The sequence below is a fragment of the Lethenteron reissneri genome, chromosome 23 (genome assembly GCF_015708825.2).
Source record: "Lethenteron reissneri isolate LAM-NWPU_2019-01 chromosome 23, ASM1570882v1, whole genome shotgun sequence".
NCBI classification, from domain to species: domain Eukaryota; kingdom Metazoa; phylum Chordata; class Hyperoartia; order Petromyzontiformes; family Petromyzontidae; genus Lethenteron; species Lethenteron reissneri.
Genome location: NC_083801.1, coordinates 14,533,306 through 14,552,493, shown reverse-complemented (window position 1 = coordinate 14,552,493; position 19,188 = coordinate 14,533,306). Strand labels below are relative to the sequence as shown.

Genomic DNA, 19,188 nt, shown 5'->3' with positions numbered 1-19,188 from the left:
ATTTTCTTTGAACCATCCAAAGAATATGAATTCCTGCAGTCACGAAAGCTTTAAGTGAAGATAACACCAATGCAGTTCAATCCATGGGCCTGGACAGGATATTGCACCCGAGGTGGCAATACTTCAATAGCATTTATTTACATAGTCAATGAAATTAAATAATCCGATATTTTGACCCTATAAAGAAATAACCACAATCGTTGTGCGATCTCAGCTGGTACCCAGTGTATGCGCACCCCCATCAACTAACGAATCCCCAGAGTAACTGGAACGAAGTTGATTAAAATAATTGGTTTGAAAAACTGCTTTATTCTTGATCAAAAATTGTTCTTAAAACGCGAGCAACCCAGTTCTCACCCACACCGCACGGTCAGACATTCTCACGCCGTTAAAGAGCAGCTGGGCGTATTTCTCATCTGTTTTTTTTTTGCAAAGCACCACAACAGATAACCACATCCCATGGACCAAAAACTACAATGTTAATGCATCACATAGTTTAAATTATTATAGAAAAGTATTCCTAAATATCGTTATTCCACCAAGCACATTCTATATTCAGCGAAGAAACCACCGCACATTACTGCACTTATAATTTATACCCAATTTTTACAATACAGACATTGCAAATTCAATGTGTGTGTGTAATGTTACCTGCATCTGATAGCCACAAACAATACAGTTTAAAACAATTACAATTTTAGTGAGTATAACAATAAAGTAATGCAAAGAGGCAGGAGTCTAATAGATTGCTTGTTTGCGGTTTTCGTCCAATGAATGGTTGTCATGAACATGTTGAGAATATGCCAGAATTCAAATCCAAATTGAAAAGTAGTATTCCTTACGTGGCTTCATGATATACATTACTTATGCATGTTTTTGTACTACTTGTTTATAAAAAAGACAACATATGCATAATTGTCTGACAGCTGTGTTTATATCACTTGATGGAATCCTGTTAAGGTGCTTTTCATATATATATAAAAAAACGCAAATATATGTATAAAAAATATGCACCAACCATCTTGGTAAAATGTGTGCAATTTTCCTTTTATAGTGTCATGTGCATATTACAACTTTACACAAACGCAGTCAATAGGTGCGTAATACTGTAAACACATCGACTCCTTAGTGAGAGGGAGTTTTAACTACCCCCCCCCCCTCCACCGTGGGGGAGGGGGGGGGTCACCTGCTAAGAAATACGACACATGCACAGGTGCTGGCACTTTCACTTGAGTGGTCTATTAAGTCATTAATTATATTATGGATTTAACATACAGCCTCTTTAGTATTGCTAAACTGCGACAATGTAGTGAAGGCGGTGCCAACCGTCATAATTATACTTCGCAGCAATTTTTCTGCAGAACCGAGTCAAGTGTTAGGAAGAGAGATCATCAGAAGAGATATTTGCATTGATGACTTCAAAGGTGTCTTCACACTGGGAAATACCTAGAGTGTAAAAACAACACGAAACAAATTGCTTAAAAGATGCAAAAATGTGCTCAAAGTGAACGTTAATTTTTGTAAAAAAAAAAATGCTAAGTACCCTGCAATGCTCTACAACTGTATTTTTATTGCACTGCAGACTTGCACTTATTTGCCAAGAGTATCTGAGTTGCTTTAAAATGAGGGCAAGCTCTCACACACAGTGAGGTGCAAGAAAAGTAGTTACTATGTGCATTGTCAAAGTTCTATACAATTGACGAACATTCAAAGCTCATCAACATTATATATTGTACCATCAAATAGTTCAAAGTGCACCCATCACAAAAAACAACAACCCACTACCTGATGTCTGTGAGCTTGATTTGGGGGTCCGTGGCCCATCACCAACTCTTGCCTGCCCATCCGCATTGGATGTTGGTGAGGATAGGTTGCTATTCGTCACGTAGCATGGCCGGCAGTTGCGATTCTTTCCGACCCAGCTACTGCAGCAGTTGGAGCAGAATATGAGCCCACAGGACCTGTTGGATGAGTAAGGGGAGGGGGGGCAGTGAAAACGGACGCGTACCTCTCCTGCTTTAGCAGCTGTATCAGGGCCACATAAGTACTAAAGTGACAAAAAACACACTATTATAATATATACATTGTCAGTTTCAAGGACAATGCATATATTATCAGAGTGTGTTTTTTGTTTGCATTTTGACTGCAAGTATTGTGGTTAATGCAGACACGAATCCTTGTAAAAAGGTTTCAGTTTTGTTGCCAGAAAAAAGGGGGAAAACCCTATTATTATATTTTGGTACTGGCAAAGGAGGTCTAATGAAAAACTATTGAAGTTGCAATAGATAAGAGTTTATATGTTTCTTGATTGAGCACAGTTATAAGAACTTGGCAAAATAAGCGATGGGACAATGTTTTAATTTGAAATCAGTTACATTCGTTAGTTTTGGTGTGAACGGTGTCCAGATGCCTCCTGGAAATGCACGCACCATTTACCCAGGAGGTAAAAGCCGACACGACAGCTTAATGTGGCCATCTGGTGTTCATAAATGTGTAACTGCAATACTGAAGAATGTTTCCCAGGGTTCACTTAAACTTTACTTTGTACGGCAACATCGGCGAGCCCGAGGCCTTGCTGCATGCAGTTAAGATTTTAATTCATAACACATATTGTTGGCCACATGTCAGGCGCTGTTAAAATTGTGTTTTCTCAATATACCCAGCTTGTAAGGAGGGGGATAATGATGAACACTCTTTGCATAAACGTGCAATGGGAGGGAACCTGGCTTCTCATGTGGCAGTGAATTATAGTACGCTGCATATCCGACCAATTGACTGCCCACATCCAGTGCAGTATGTGCACGGTGCAACTGCTATTTTCTCTCGATGTTCAAAGATCTGATCTTTCTACGTATCTGCTATGTAGCTAAGTCCGCAGGCAGGTTGGATATATAACACGATTGCATAGCAGGCATTTGCAGCTAAACAGTACTCACCCAAGCCAAACACGAATGTCAATTGCAATAGCACACATTCCGTGACTGAAAACGATAAAAGATTCATCACCGATATCCAGAAGGCACACAAACCTGCAGTGGTGTTTTCGGGTCAAGACACCGAATTCCATCTTGCAGGATGTACACTTTTTGGTGTTATGGTCTGGCTGCCAGAAGTATTGCTGCTTCTCTGCCTCAAGCTGATCTGTCTTCTTCCACAGGGTGTCCTTGTCCCTGAAGGACAACGAAACAGTCATGGTGTTAATAACGCCGTGATTTATGTCCGCAGCAATCGTTGCTGTTATCAGACTATCGAAAGCGTATGCATTTTGAGTCTGCCCTCTACTAAAGGACATTGAGTAATTATTTTTCAATGTCACATTATGTTACGTGCAACAATTATAATTGTCGCCCTCCCTTTGCATAGTTTTAAGTACATAGCATTAATATATAACATATTCTTGGTTCTTTCGGTAAAGTCACATAGAAGGGAAATAATAAAATATATAAATATAAAACAAGAAAAATTCTCACGACGTTTCGACTGCAACACAAGCAATCATCATCAGGTGTGAAATCCACAGCAAGATATATTAATATTATTTTATTATTTCCCTTCTACGTGACTTTACCGAAAGAACCAAGAATATGAATCCCTGCAGTCACGAAAGCTTTAAATCAAAATATATAACAGTTCACACTTTGATGCACAGCCTCAACAATGTCCTGCATGAAACGATAAAACAAACTTTGCACCTGAATTTAAGTTCAACGTACGGGGGAGTTGCACAAACGAAATAAGCACATGGAAAAGATCCACAAGAGGTTGTTTAGTTAGATCACGTGAAGACAAATATGTTGTTAAACCCACCACCAACTGGCACAGCTAATTAGCAAGGTTTGTCATGGAAACAAAACATGCCAATTCGTTACTAGTTCAGCACACTGGTATGTTGGAGAGTAAACCCACAACATTTACCATTTACTCTCCAACACACCGGTGTGCTGTACCAGTAACGAATTGGCATGTCTGTTTACGTGACAAACCTTACTAATTGTCTGTGTCGGAGTGGTAGCGGTTTTTAAAGACATTTATATTTACGCAACCCAAACAAAAAACCTCCATTATGGATAATATTGTCCGCGAACGTGTTAAACATGTAACGTGTTAAACATGTCAAGGACACCTAAAACTACTTTCTTTACTCACTCGGAATCAATGTGTATTAGTGCAGAAACATGAACAGCAAGAGATCTGACACAGCAGCTCACCCCACCTGAGCAGTTCAACCAGCTTCTCCTTGAGTTGGGCCACCGTGTCCTGCTGCGTGGCCACCTCTGCCTGCAGAGACTGCTCCCTCTGCTCTGCCTGGGCCCTTTGGTCCTGCAGGGTGCTGATACTCACACTCTCCACCTGCTCCCGCTCACAGCGCAGCGACTCGTATCTCTCTTGCCAGGCTTCTTGCTCGGAGTTCTGCGTCTTCATCATGCTGTGGGTCAAATGAGCCTGTCAGCCCTGAGCCGCTTCGATAAGGTTCCTTCTCATCAGTTCAGCGAATCACACCGAGATGCACCGCTACTCCCAGAAAGCTCACGCATATTGCTTATCAACATGTGCAAGGTAATGGCAATCTCTCAGGGACACAGTGTGAAAATTAGGTAATTTAACATGTTAATCATTTTTTTATTGATCAGTCTACTAAAACAATTTTCCTGCAGTGTACTGTCAGCCAAAAATTAAGTGAAACATACAAATAATTCAATTCGTAACTGAGACAGTGAAATGTGATTACATTTTAATTATTATTCTAGATGAAAACAACTGAATTAGAAAAAAATAAGTTAATGTTTTATTAACCTATTTGTCAAGAAGAGACTTGACTAGAATGGTTGCCTTTTATTCTACTTAAATTCTCTGATTAAAATGTTCAGACACATCACCATGAATTTATAAAATAGCAACAAATACAGGTCGGCTACAGGATAGGATGAACTGTGATGGATTGCAGTACTTCTCGAGAGATTGTGATAACGCCTGCAACTTCTTCTCTCTCTCTGCCAGTGCCGTCTGTTGCTGCTTTACTTGCTCTGCTTGATGTGTGTTCAGGACTCTCAGTTCCTCATGCTGTGCCTGTCAACAATTGTAGAGACAGTGGTTTCGCATTAGAGAATTGCCTGTCCATAATAGAGGCTCTTGTGTTAGATCGCGTAAATTGTCTGTGCCACCACTACTGCAGTGTGACGGAAGGTGGAATGCTTTGCATTTACTTCAATAGTTAACACATCAAGACAGAACTAGAACACATCGAACACGTTATAGAGACACAAACGCATTCAGTCTGAATAGGAGGCTGTTATTAATGTCGCACTATGCCATGATGAAACTATAAGAGGTGGCCGGGTGGCTTAGGAGTCAGAACACTGAAATGGCACGACTGACATCCTGGGTTTGAATTCGAGTCACCACCTGTTATTAAAGCTTGGCTAAATTCCTGCTCTGAGAATTAAGAATGAATCCAACTGCCAAGCAACAAACATTCTCTCTGCGGTGCAGCATGTGTAAAAGTGCACTATCTCGTGTACATATAACAGAAATCACTTGAAGCTAACTCAGAGGAAGGTACGTGAAATCTGCTGCAGTGGGATATTCGCAAATATGCAGGTTGATGCACTGCACTGGTAAGAGTTCTAAATAAAATAACCATCTTATGGCATGACCCAAGAGCACATTTGGGATAAAATTTGAAAAAAGAAACATTATTCTGAAAGATAAACCTTTATACGTTCATGGATACAATGAGACATAGTGCGGTTATGTATTTGACAGATTTGGTTAGTCAGAAATATCACGGATGAATGTGAGGAGGATTTATGGTCAATACCAGAAGGTCTTGAAATCTACTATCCAGGGACGTGATATGTGTCTCCTTCTCACAGAGTTGAGCCTTTAGTGATTCCACCTCCTTCGAGTAAGACTGCAACGAAAACAAGTCTTGCCAATCACACAATATTTTTGAAATAGTGGTAACCTCGGTATACGTCGTTAATTTGATCCAGAAGGTAGGACTTATACCGAAAATGACGTATACCAAACGAATTATTCCCATAAGAAATAAAGGGAAAGTAAATAATCCGTTCCAGAGGAAAATAAATGATATTTTATATGGCATATTATACATTAATGGGGTTGAATAAAATGCATACAGAAGCCACGTGACCGCGCTCCTGCCAACTGCGCTGGTCACGTGGCGTGCTTCAACCCCGCACGTCGCGCGCGCCTCGACCCGGGCTCCACCCTCCATGGGGGCAGCCCCCCACGCCCCCCGCCCCTCTCCCCCACGTCCCCCGCCCCTTCTCGCTTTGTCTCAGTCGTGAACGGGGCATACGCGGGTACTGTCCGCGGTGACTCATTCCAACCCATACAAGTTCGAGCAAGCGCGTCGTATCCCAAGCAAGACGTCGTATCCCAAGACATTTTTTCTCTCGAAAAAACACGACGTATACCAAATTCGACGTATTCCAAAGCAGTCGCATACCGAGGTTCCACTGTATTATTTTTAAAACACATAAGCCTCAACCACAATTATTTTAACACTAATATTCATTTAGAAAGATCACAAACAAAACAAAAAGCTTAAATGAGTTATTACATATGGCTGAAATTAGTTATTACAACACATGCCATCGTAACAACACAGCAGGCAAAAACAAGAAGAAAAACATGCTTCTTCCCTTGCAGGTTCCGTAAAAAACACTCAGCGCATGCTGCTCACCTCCAGCCTGGCTTCATGATTTTCCAGACCTGCCTTGGCAATGTCCACTTGCTGCTGATGCTGTTGTGAGGATTCTTGAGCAGAGTGAAGATGCTCATTTGCTTGCTGAAGGCTCTTGGTGACCGTCTTCAGCTCGGCCTCCAGGGTCCCACACTTGCCTTGCAGCTCCTGCCGTTCTTGACACAGGACGGAACGCTCTTGCTCTGCCAACCTCAGCCTCTCGCTTGCTTCACATGACCGTGTGGAAAGGCTTCCCTCCAGCTCTTCCTTTTCGGCTATCAAAGTCTGGACTTTGGTCTCAAGCGCTTTCTCATTTGCTCTCAGCCTTCTCCAGCATACTTTTCACTGCAGCACTGTCTTGGTTAAGTAATTCTACTTGCTGTGCAAGCTTGCTCATGGCTTCTTTCAGAGCAAGTGATTGTTCTTCCACCTTTTTCTTCTCCTTGCTTAAGATATTATTGTCACTTTCAAGGCTTTTAACCTGTTCCTGCAATTGCAAATTGCTTCTTGTCATGTGAGTCCAGTTTTTGATCAATGGCCTGACTTTGTTCTTCTACAGCACTGCTCAACTTTATCTCAAGGTCCAGTTTGGTAGAATTATCGACAGTGACTCCTTCTAGAGAGGTCATCTTCTCCAAAATGCCACTGAAGTCTCTTTGCTTCTCTTCAAGCTGCTCCTCCAAAGAGGCGAGCTTACACATGAATTCTTCTGCCTCTTTACTGCTTACAGTTTTTAGTTCTGCACAACACTTCGTAAGCACCTCATTTTCTTCAGTCAGTGCACTCACAGCTTGTTTCTGTTGCTCTAATTCCACGTTCAGTGTCTTTTTTTCAACCGTAAATTCCCGGTTAACAGTCTCAAGTTCATTTTCCTTCTCCAGTAAAGCTGCATTCACATTCTCTAAAAGATGTTTATATTTGGCCTCCTCCTCTCTTAAATTAATGAGTTGTTTCTCATATTCGCTGTTTAGTGACTCAGCTTTTTGCACATTTAATTGCAGAGTAGCAAGCGATTCCTCCTGGGCCACCAACTGTTTACTCAAGACATCTTTTTCCAGTTGCAGTGAAGTTATATTTTCAATGAAGGCCTCGTGCTGCCACAGTACATCTTTCAGTCTTTCACCAAGATCTTTATTCTCCTCTCTGAGCTTTTGCTCTTTTTCTCCCAAGGACAGCTTGGCATCTTCAATTTGACTTTGCAGCAGTTTCTCCGTCTCCTGAAGCTTTGCCAAATTGGACTTTAGGATGCTAATGGCGTCTCCTCGCTCTGCCATTATCCCTGCTTGTTCCCGCGCTCTGTCTTGCAGTGACTGGACTTCTTTTGCCATCTTCTTTTGCAGTGCCATGGTCTCTTCTTGAGCAGTGACCACCTGCTGCTCCGTAATCTGCACTCGTTCAGCTAGGGCACTTCTTTCGGCAGCCAATTCCCCTGCAGAACTGCAGAATACTTCCCTCTCTCTCGCAACATTCGCTAAAGCGACCTCCTTATCAGCGAGGACAGCATTCAGCGCTTGCAGCTCAGCTTCAAGCCTCTCTTTGACTTTGAGACCATTTTCTCTGACAATTTGGTTTTCCTTATTTAATGTCTCAGTCTCCTCAAGATTACGTTGCTCCATCAGAGTAATTTTTAATGTTTGTTGCTCTATTTGATCTCTCAGTCTATCTGTTTCATCTCTGAGAGACTTCTCTCTCTCTTTAACGACTTGTACATCTGCTTCAAGCTCATGTACCTTAGCCAGCAAATGTCTTTTGTCATTTTCAAAAGCAACATTATTTTTCTCAGCAATTTCTTTAAATGTTCCAATCTCTCCCAGCTGTAAAACGGCCTTCTCTCGCTCTTCTTCTTGATACTTGCACTTTCTTTCCATGTCCAGTTTCTCTTGCTGCAGCCTGGAGATCTCAGTCTGATGATTTTCTGCACGAGTCTGCAATTCAAACAGGACCGACTCTCTCTCACTCACCTGCTCACTCAGTTGCTTCACCAAAGTCTGATTCTCCTTGGCCACTTTGTTGAGGTCCATTTCCCGCTGCCGGATTTTCTGCAGTTGCTTCAGGATACTCTCCACTTTCTGTTGCAGGCTCTCGGGCTGCGATGCATCCAGGGCTTTCCCATCCATGTCATCACCAAGGGCAGTGGAAAGCCAGCTTGCCAGGCTATCATTCGCTTCCTCCATACTGCTGCAGCTTGGCCCGACTCTCTGACAGCTGAGCCGTGGTGTGTATCGCTGCATCGTTGCTCTCCTGCAAGCTCCGCGAGAGCTCAGCGACTCTCTCGAGGTGCTTTTTGTTGGTGTTTTCGAGGCGAAAAATATTTTCTTGAAGAATTTGTTCTTTTTTTAAATAGTCTTCTAGCGAGTGCTGCAGAAGATACATCTGCTGGAGAAATATTATAGCATGTAGTATTGACTGAAATATAGACGTTTAGTAACAACCAGGCTGCTTCATTATTATTCAAAATATAATTTAACACAGCATAGATTAAGTCTGAAAAAAATAAACATAAAATTTAAGTGGCACATAAGGTGGAAAGTGTATGCATTCATTGCAACAAATTCTTACATTTAGCCGATGGATCCGGAGTGCCCTCTGTTTGATTGCTATTAATCTCCGACTCCAAAATGCTCACTCTCTGTGCCAGGACCTCATTCTCTCTCTTGAGTTCCTCTTGTCTTATGAGTAATGCTTCTTTTTCTTTGCTTAGTTGCTCTTTGTCAGCACATTGCTGTTCCCTCTCCCCCCTGACCACTTCTCTTTCTCTCCGTAGCTCTTCTCTCTCTTTGCAGAGCTCCTCCCTCTCTGTCTGAAGCTCTGCTCTCTCTTTGTTAAGTTCTGTCCTCGCACCGCGTAACTCCTCCCCAGTGCTCCGCAGCTCTTCCCCATGTTTCTGGATTCCAGTCATGGCAACCTGTGTTTCTATCTGCTGGTGCCTTTCGGTCTCCATGCGCTGGATCCGTGCCTCCATCTCCCGCTTCAGCATCTCCGAGCGGTCCAGCTCCAGCCTCAGGCTCTCCATTTGTGCTTCAGACTCTGAATCCATCATTTCTGGCCCTATTGATATGTCCATAACCTACATGTGGATGAACACAAAAGCATCACAGACCATCTGTTAAGTTCATATCTTGCATGATAGTGTAAATTCATCATGCCGGGTTGGCAGCAAACATTTGTCTCATTCTGTTTTAGCTTCATTTTTCACAAATGTCAAGCTGTCAACGGAGACTGTGTGCCACTCACCTGGGAAATGTTGCTCGCTAGGCTGTTCATGCTTGAGCTACGACTCGGTGGTTTCCAGTTATGAGTTGGCGAGAAGCCCAATGACCTCCTGTTTCACATCAATGAACAACATCACAGCAAGGTGGCGGTGGATGAACAGCCAGCATCACCAATAAGTAAAAAAATAATAATGCACGTTAAATGTTACATTCAAAAGAGGCATTGATGCACAAATAACAGACATTTTAAATTTTGTATGTGACATCATTAACATCGTTATTCCCAAATACTTCTACAAAATGTTTAGAACGTCAGTCTTACCTTGCAAAAACTGGCCAATCAGCATCGAGGTCATGCCCTCTGGGAGCAAGGTCAAAGTGGATTTCATTTAGTTCATAGAGAGATTCAATGATGGAGGAGCTTAGGTCCTTTTTAAAAAATGGACTTCGCACATAGTACCAGTCACTGAAAAACAGAATTTTCAACAAATAGGATAATTTATTTCGTTTTAGTTAGTGGGGATTTTAATGTAAAAAAAGAGAAAGGTTAAATTAAATACAAAGAAGAAACAAAATAATGTAAATTCAATGACATGATTTACAGTGAAACAGACAGATGTAAAAATTAAGTCAGGTAGGTGATGGACACACCTATAATTTATATATATATATAAAAATACAGAACAAATATTATTCGAGCTTAATAAAAAAATACGAAGTATATAGCCAACAAGAAATCAATACATTCATGTCATCTGTTGAGAGCGAAAATGGTGGTTCCTGTGAAAAAATCAAAAACTGCAGTAACATAACGTAAAAAGTTTTTTGAGTTGTGAGCAGTAAAGCACGCACATTAAAGCGCCACTCATTCTTTTGAGGGGGAAAATAATGGAAATGAAAAAACCAAATTTGTCAACGGGTCAAAACCCTGGGAAGGAGAATGAAAGCGCAGTATCACCGTAATCCTGCCGGATAGAAAAATCCATGCTGTGCTTGGAGGGTGACAGATGTTGAGCTGAAGCTTATGCAGCACTGCAAGGAGCCGGCACAGAAAAAACACAGGCAGAGCCAGTAGTAGGGTTACGTGGAGAAAGAACCACACTGTAGCATGGCTCGAGAAATCTAACTTAAAAGCTGGAAAATGAGAAGGACATACGGTGGGGCTCTCAATTGCCAAGTAAACATTACGTTGTAAAAGGCAAGCAGATTGTTAGTGGCAGTGCGTTTACTTTGAAAATGGAAATGCTGCTGCATACGAGGATGTGACTTTCGCAGATGATTTTAAAATAGAAAGGACTTCATGAGATATAGGTTTTACTCGGTGCGTACGCTGCAGCATGAGAGCTGAGTGTCAGCTAGAGAAGCACCCATCATTTACCACGAAGAGGCTTCCCAGGATGTGCAGTAAATCTTCCGCAAATGGCTCATGTGTCACCGAAGAAGAATAGTAGCATGCGACACAACAAATACATCAGCCAAAGGAAATGACACTCGTAATAATGGGACCCGACACATTATACGCGAGGCGTCGAGGGAGAGGAGTGCTGCACAGTACCTGGTGGTTCTGTGGTTTATGAGGCACTGTTGGAAGGTGTCGGCAAGGCGCCGGTGCACCAGACAGTAACGGATGAGAGCCCTGCCTTTTCCCAGAGATGTCTTTAGCTATTACACGGTGTGGAGGGGGAAAAAAAACACCCTAAGGTCACTCAAAGAAGATTCGTCAGTGCTCTGCGATAGCTGAATGTGTAACCAGTGCACTTTATGACACGTTTGTAAAAACGGTGAAACACGTTCATACATTTTGGACTAATTGATATTAATGCATGCATTCATGCAGCTTAAAATTTACCAGGGTTGTGTTAAGAGATAAAAAGGGGTAACAATTGTAAATTTCGATCGACACATTATACATCCATGAAGAGAGAATGTGTACAATAATTGAGTGAAAATGGCTATTAGTTCACATAAAGTAGAGGTAATTTAAGAGCCAAAGGGATTTTTGTATGTAATGACCTTGGGGGTTTTTGTATTAATTTTAAAGTTGTGCCTGCACTATCTGTGGCTTAGAAAGGATAAAGCAGCTTCATTAGTCTCTAGTAATTCATGCAGTCCAAGAGTAAGGCAAAATACTCCTTTTCATGAGATGCAAGCGAAAAAGAAAAACGAAAGTTCTATCCCAATTTTATGCCCAACTACCAAAAGGAAACTTGGTTATTTGAGCGATTTATGAATTCATGAAATACAGACAGGACACGGTGTGTTATCGCCGATCACATGGAGATATGTAAAGCGTTTGTGGGTAGTCCTTCTTCTTTAGGAGACATCAATTTGTTTACTCTGAAGGGTAAATTATCCTACCTCAGAGATGGACTTCACAAAGCGTATTCCATCATTGTGGCCTTTTTGCCTCCCCAAGCAGTCTGAAAAGTAATCCCAGTAGTCCTTTCTGTGGCCCAGCAGTGTGTTCTTTTCCTTCTGGTCAAACTACCAGGGCACAGGACACAGGCAATGCACACAGCGCAATGTTCCTCACACACCAGTAATCATAAAAAAAACACGGCGATAAAGGAAACATGTGGTCAGTTTTTCTAATGTGTAGGGATTTCTTTACCTGTAAAAGGTATTCCAATTTTGCACAAAATGTGTGCAGGTTGCCACTGTCATCCGTTATGGGCTCTCCATGTTCTTGAAATTCTTTGCACAAACCTTCCACAGATTCTGCAGGCACAATTCAATGTTGTCATCCATTAACCGGAGTTTTGCGCTATAATTCACATTGCATTATTACACAACCACTCTTCTCATTAAGCATTTATATTCCATGAGGTAATAAAAGTTTGTGACAGTTAATCACCGACTAGGCTTCTCTCGGGAGTAGCAGTGGGCTCTACTCACCTTGCATGTCCCTTATCACCTTCTGTAGTTGGCTTTCACCAACACTCCGGGATTTTCCCAGGTTTTCCATGTTAGCAGAACAAAAACAATATTATCACCACCTCAAATGGTTCCTGCAAACACACACACAATAAGGATTAAATTGGTGAAATTATGCATGATAAATGCCACTGATAGCCTGTTATTAAAACACCTGGGTATATTAATGAATCAGCTCCATTTTCGAGAAATGGTTTTAATCACAATGTTAGAACTTAGTAGTGGATTACATCAAAGGCACCAAAATATATTTAATTAAACTGATTGAAGTTTTCCCTTTGTTTAACAAGATATATCTTTAACCATTAAGTCATTTAAAAATTAACAAGTTTGGCAGCGAGAGTGGGAAGATGAATGCACGTATAAAACGATAAAAGATTATTATGTATGCCGGGGGGGGGGGGGGGGGGATTTATTTATAATTTAGCTTTGGGTAAATAAACAATTGCGATTAGTGCAATGTCACAGGCACACAATAGCCTGCTCTTGAACATTGGCGCATGACCTTTAAAATGTGCACTTTAAAGCGGAGGGCATGCTTTATTGATTCCCCAGGAGAAATTAACTGGCCAGTTGCAGGAATTGAACAGTTGATGGTGGTGAGCACACTGCCCAATAGACTATACAGCCATTTGGGAAGAAACCAAAGAACATGATATCAACCAATTTGCTTTAAACCGTCTTGTACTACTACTCTATCATGATGCCGTGGGAATTCACAATCTGCCACCCAGTTTCGGTTTAAACGGGTCTGTAATCCCCAAATTATGTTGTCGCTTAATGGTGTATCTGGGGGCATCAGACCCCACTGTGCATGTGCTACACACTGTATATGCATACATTTTTAATACAATAACTATAAACATCAACATTTATGAATCCCCCTTTCAGACTGTGTGAATACTGTACTTGATTAGGATGGACTGGTGATACTCGTTATAACTTTGGCAATATATAAATACTGTGCTCTTTATCATGTCGTTTGTGTGATAAAATGCATATTAATATACCATTAAGTGCACTTTAAGTAAATGTCTACATTAACAGGTACGGCCACTAAATGGTGAATTGCGTGTCAAAACTATAATGACCATGAAAAAATTGCTCAAGTTACTCGAAGCAGTTTATCACGAGATAAGCACATGTTAGCTTGAACTTGAAATCTATGTAACTCTTTGGAGTCATTAAGTCGCTAGTGTTAAACAAAACCACAGCATATCATGTTCCATGCGAGTCATGACAATTAATAATATACAATTCAGGGCATGTATAAAGTTAAATAATGCCATGATTAAAAAACACTGCTGTCTTGGTACAATTACGCAGAAATTATACATCTTATCATTAATGATCTTATGATATGTAAGCATCATGCACACAATTAGAAAATGTTACAGTAAAATGCTGTTTGTAATTCAATGATGCCTTTACATGTTGATGATTGTGATAAAACAATGGCTGGTGTCTTATGAAATTAATCAGCATTATGCTTCAGTTTTTACCTGCATTCGTTATTGTTAGAACCCTGCCATACAAATGTGAATGCATCTGTTGAGTGATAGAGGGCAGCTAACATAAGTACTGTACCCACTCAACGGATCTTGAGTTCACAAATTTACCAGCATCTGCAGTACAACTACCATCCTCACAGCCATCATCACTCTGGGGTAGGAATATGAAAGTAGGCAATGAGGAAGTCAGAAAGATGATAGACCAAGAGGCAGTCTGATTAATTCTTGGTAACAGATGACAGCAGCTCAGATATTTACCAAGGTTGGATACAATTTTTTTTTTACCAGGTAAGGCCCACTTAGCTATATAGCTCGTTTTCAGAAGCGACCTGGCCACAAATGATCGCTCAACGATGTGGCTTATCATGCAGACATTTATAGCAGCCAAAAACTCTAAACGCACGTTTCTGAAGAGGTTACCACAAAAACTGCGATTCAAATCGACACGCGGAAGTAAATCAAGAGGAAGACATCGGATCGGATGGTAGACACAGCATTTGCACATTGGGATTTAACAACAGCACACAAAGCGGTGACAGAAGGGAGTGGAGCGACAACGTGCCGATAGCACGATGATGATAAAGAGGGAAAATTGGCACCACCAAACACCGACGGGAAACCTGTATTTAAAACCAGGTGAGGGCCCGGTGAGACTCGGGTCTCTTCTTTTTTGTAAGAGACATGGCGACAAGATCGGCACCACTCAATGGGAAGTTAACAAGTGATCGCCACATGGGCCCACAGGCTATCGACAGCCACAGGAGCGCAGAATGCCGGGGGCCCACCGGTGAAGACGAGTACCACCCACAACAACTTGTTTGTGCACTTTGACATTTAGTTTTAACTCTCAAAAGGCGCATCTGATGTGCGCCTCACGCTATTAGGCGACCACCACTTGATGTTGTCAAAACGTTGTCGTCTTATTGGCCTCCCATTCTCCTCGCCGCGATTTAAATTCAGCGACGTTGACACTCACTCCTCGCTCCAATGACATTTTCTGAACCAGTGCTGGAAATTCCACATTGCTCTGACGAGAGTCGAGTCCAACCATCCATAGCATAGGTGACAACACTCGTGTCTTTCGCCAACAGTGATAGCAATCACAGGGTACAGGGGAGTTGTCTGCGAGGCACTATTATACAGCCACAACCACAACAAAACAGTGGGCTTTACACATGTCACGCTGTAGAGCGATGATAATTATAATACTACAGTCAAAAGGTTAAACGCGCCGGGGCCTGCTTGCATAAAACAACTGTATCTGACTTCTACCCTTAATGTTACACCTCTGAGCTCTCGAGTACACGTGTTAGGTCACGTTTAATTTAACACGTAGCAGGCTTTCACGACCAATATCATCAATAAGAGGTTTTTTGGGGTTAGATCGCGTAAATGTGTCGTTAAAACCCGCCACCACCCGACACAACCAACTTAGTAAGGGCTGTCACGTAAACAGAACGTGCCAGGCCACAGTATGTTGTGGCCTGGCACGTTCTGTTTACGTGAAATCAACACCATGTCACGTCACTTGAGACAGTAAATCTGTGACGGTCCCACCTGACGACGGAGACTTGTGTTGCCTCCGAAACGTCGTGATTTTTTATTTTTTTCAATTATATTACTTATATTTTACCTACGTGACTTTACCGAAAAACCTAAGAGTATGAACCGTAAGTTGTGGCCTGTCATGTTCTGTTTACGTGAAATCAACACGGTATGTGGTCTGACACGTTTTGTTTACGTGAAATCAACACCGTATGTTGTGGCCTGTCATGTTCTGTTTACGTGAAATCAACACCGTATGTTGTGGCCTGTCATGTTCTGTTTACGTGAAATCAACACCGTATGTTGTGGCCTGTCATGTTCTGTTTACGTGAAATCAACACCGTATGTTGTGGCCTGTCATGTTCTGTTTACGTGACAACCCTCACTAGTTGGCTGTGTCGGCTAGGTGGTTGCGGGTTTTAACGACACATGTATATATTTACGCGATCTAACACCCAACATAACCCTCTACTGTGAACTTAAGTTGTTGGCGAGCACCTCCGGCAGGGCCGTCACCACGCCCGGCCGCCTTTGTCTCCCCGCACCAGAGCTTCGTGTAGAGAGGCCGAGTCGACCTAGGGGAGGCCCATGCCCGGCTCAGATAATTCGTCAACGAGGTTGGCCGCGAGTCGGAATCGAACCCGGGCTGGGTCCTGGGCTGGGTCCGGGGCTGGGTGGGTAGCGCAACGCACGAACTTCACCCGCAGCTCCCCGCACACAACACCCACCGCCGCCGCCACTCGCCCCGACACGTACGAAACCTACCACAGACATCAACAACAACAACGACGACGACGGCGACGCGAGAGATGACAACTTGTCACCAAGATGGAAGGAAGTTGTCGTACTTGTTGCACGCGTAAGACGCGAGCAAGGCGGGGAAGGAGGGCGCGGATTTGACAGCACGGATAGGGCGCCGCCACCTCGCACATTCCCTACAGCGGATAAGACGCCCACCACGTGACCCGCGCGGGGTGGGGGGTGCGGGGGCTGATGGGGTGGGGGATAAGGGGGGGGGGTGCGGGGGGTGGGGGATGAGGGGGATGATGGGGTGAGGGATGAGGGGGTAAGGGATGAGTGGGTGATGGGGCTGCGGGGATAGGGGATGAGTGGGTGGGGGATGAGTGGGTGGGGGGTGCGGGGGGTGGGGGATGCGGGGGATGGGGGGTGCGGGGGATGAGGGGGTGAGGGATGAGTGGGTGGGGGATGAGTGGGTGGGGGGAGCGGGGGATGCGGGGGGTGGGGGATGCGGGGGGTGGGGGGTGCGGGGTGCGGGGGATGAGGGGGTGAGGGATGAGGGGGTGAGGGATGATGGGGTGGGGGATGAGGGGGTGAGGGATGAAGGGGTGGGGGATGAGTGGGTGGGGGATGAGTGGGTGGGGGATGAGTGGGTGGGGGGTGCGGGGGGTGCAGGGGGTGCGGGGGGTGCGGGGGGTGGGGGATGCGGGGGGTGGGGGGGTGAGGGGGTGGGGGGGTGAGGGATGATGGGGTGAGGGATGAAGGGGTGAGGGATGAGTGGGTGGGGGATGAGTGGGTGGGGGGTGCGGGGGGTGGGGGGATGAGTGGGTGGGGGGTGCGGGGGGTGGGGAATGCGGGGGGTGGGGGATGCGGGGGGTGGGGGGGGGTGAGGGATGAAGGGGTGGGGGATGAGGGGGTGGGGGATGAGGGGGTGGGGGGAGAGGGGGGTGGGGGATGCGGGGGGGCTAGAGAAGATTTGGGTGGATGCCGCACAGGATGTAGAGCCGAGTGGACTTATCGATGACCGGTTCCAGCGGTGTCAAGATCGACCCCCATGGTGGAGGTTCGTGAAGGACGCTGTTTCTGGGCAGTTGGAGGCAGTCGCCCTCCAACAATAGCGGAGGGCAGAGGAACTAACGCTCACAACAACGAGCGGAACGCCGAATGGATTAAACGCATACTCTTTGGTTTTTTCGGTAAAGTCGCGTAGGTAAAAATGTAAAATAAATGTGGACACACTTAAGCGGTGTGCTTTCGCTAAGTTGTCCCCACCTGAAGAAGGACGCTTGTGTTGCGCCCGAAACGACGTGATTTATTTTATTTTTTTACCTACGTGACTTTACCGAAAAAACCAAAGAGTATGAATCCTTGCAGTCACTAAAACTTCAAATCTAGGCTAAAACGCAGATAGGTGGCACAGCGGTGAGCACAGGTATCTGCATGTCATCTCAGTCAACCCCTAACATCTGAGACTGTCCCGTGATCTCCTATCAGTGAGTCTTCGACACTTCACGTGGCCTCAAAATCCACCTAGCCTGGCACAAACGCCGTGATGACATCACTGCCACTTAGTGGACGAGTGGTTTCAGTGCGGTGTATCACTGGAACTCTTAAGTTCGACCCCAACACCGTGGCTGCCGATGCTGTCACACATCTCGCCCCCACCCACCCATCCGCCACAACGCTACAACCCTCCGGGAAGTCCTGCGAATCGATAAAAAGTCGCATTCCCATTAATCAGGACCTCAATAACGTCCCCTGTCGTCGCTTTTGGACCCCGGCACTTAACCTTCAACAATGCGCGTTCAACCCCGATGAAGCTTGGAGAGCTGAATGGAGTTCAAAAGATCTGACGAACACCTTGTGAAAGACCCAACGGGGCTCACGGTCCACCCTAAACCGCATCCACTGCACAAACCATGACAGGCAGATGCAGACACCTGATGCACAAATGAAAAAAAAAAACTCTCCAGTGTGCGACTGTGGCCATCTAGAACAGACCATGTCAACATATCATGGACCCAATGCCCGATCCACAAATACGAATGAGACGTCACAGCGATACACTCCGATGCTCCTGAAGAGGTTATCTGGCTTGACCGCCCGAACGTGACATTGTAGTTGTTGCCTCTGCATTCACAAGGTGGCGAGATGTTAACTACCTCGCCTGGTATGCAGGCCTGGTATGCAGGAGGTCGTGGGTTCGATCCCGACCCTGATGCCTGCTGTATATTTGGAGTTTGCATATCTCTCCCCGTGATGGTGTGGATTTTTCTCCGGTTTCCCCCCTACACGTTTAGAATCAACATGCTGCTATAAATAAATGTCCACGTAATAAGCCACTTGGTGGTTGAGCTATCATCTGTGATTCTAGATTTGAAGCTTTCGTGATTGCAAGGATTCATACTCTTAGGTTTTTTTCGGTAAAGTCACGTAGGTGAAAATACAAATAAAATGAAAATAAATCAATTAAATCACGACGATGAATGATGCTTGTGTTGCCTCCAAAACGTCGTGATTTATTTCATTTATTATTATT

General features: G+C 44.0%; 1 pseudogene; it reads right to left on the bottom strand.

Moving 5' to 3' along the window:
• Positions 1–289: 289 nt before the first annotated feature.
• LOC133346056 (FYVE and coiled-coil domain-containing protein 1-like) lies at positions 290–16,837 on the bottom strand (annotated as a pseudogene).
• Positions 16,838–19,188: the final 2,351 nt, after the last annotated feature.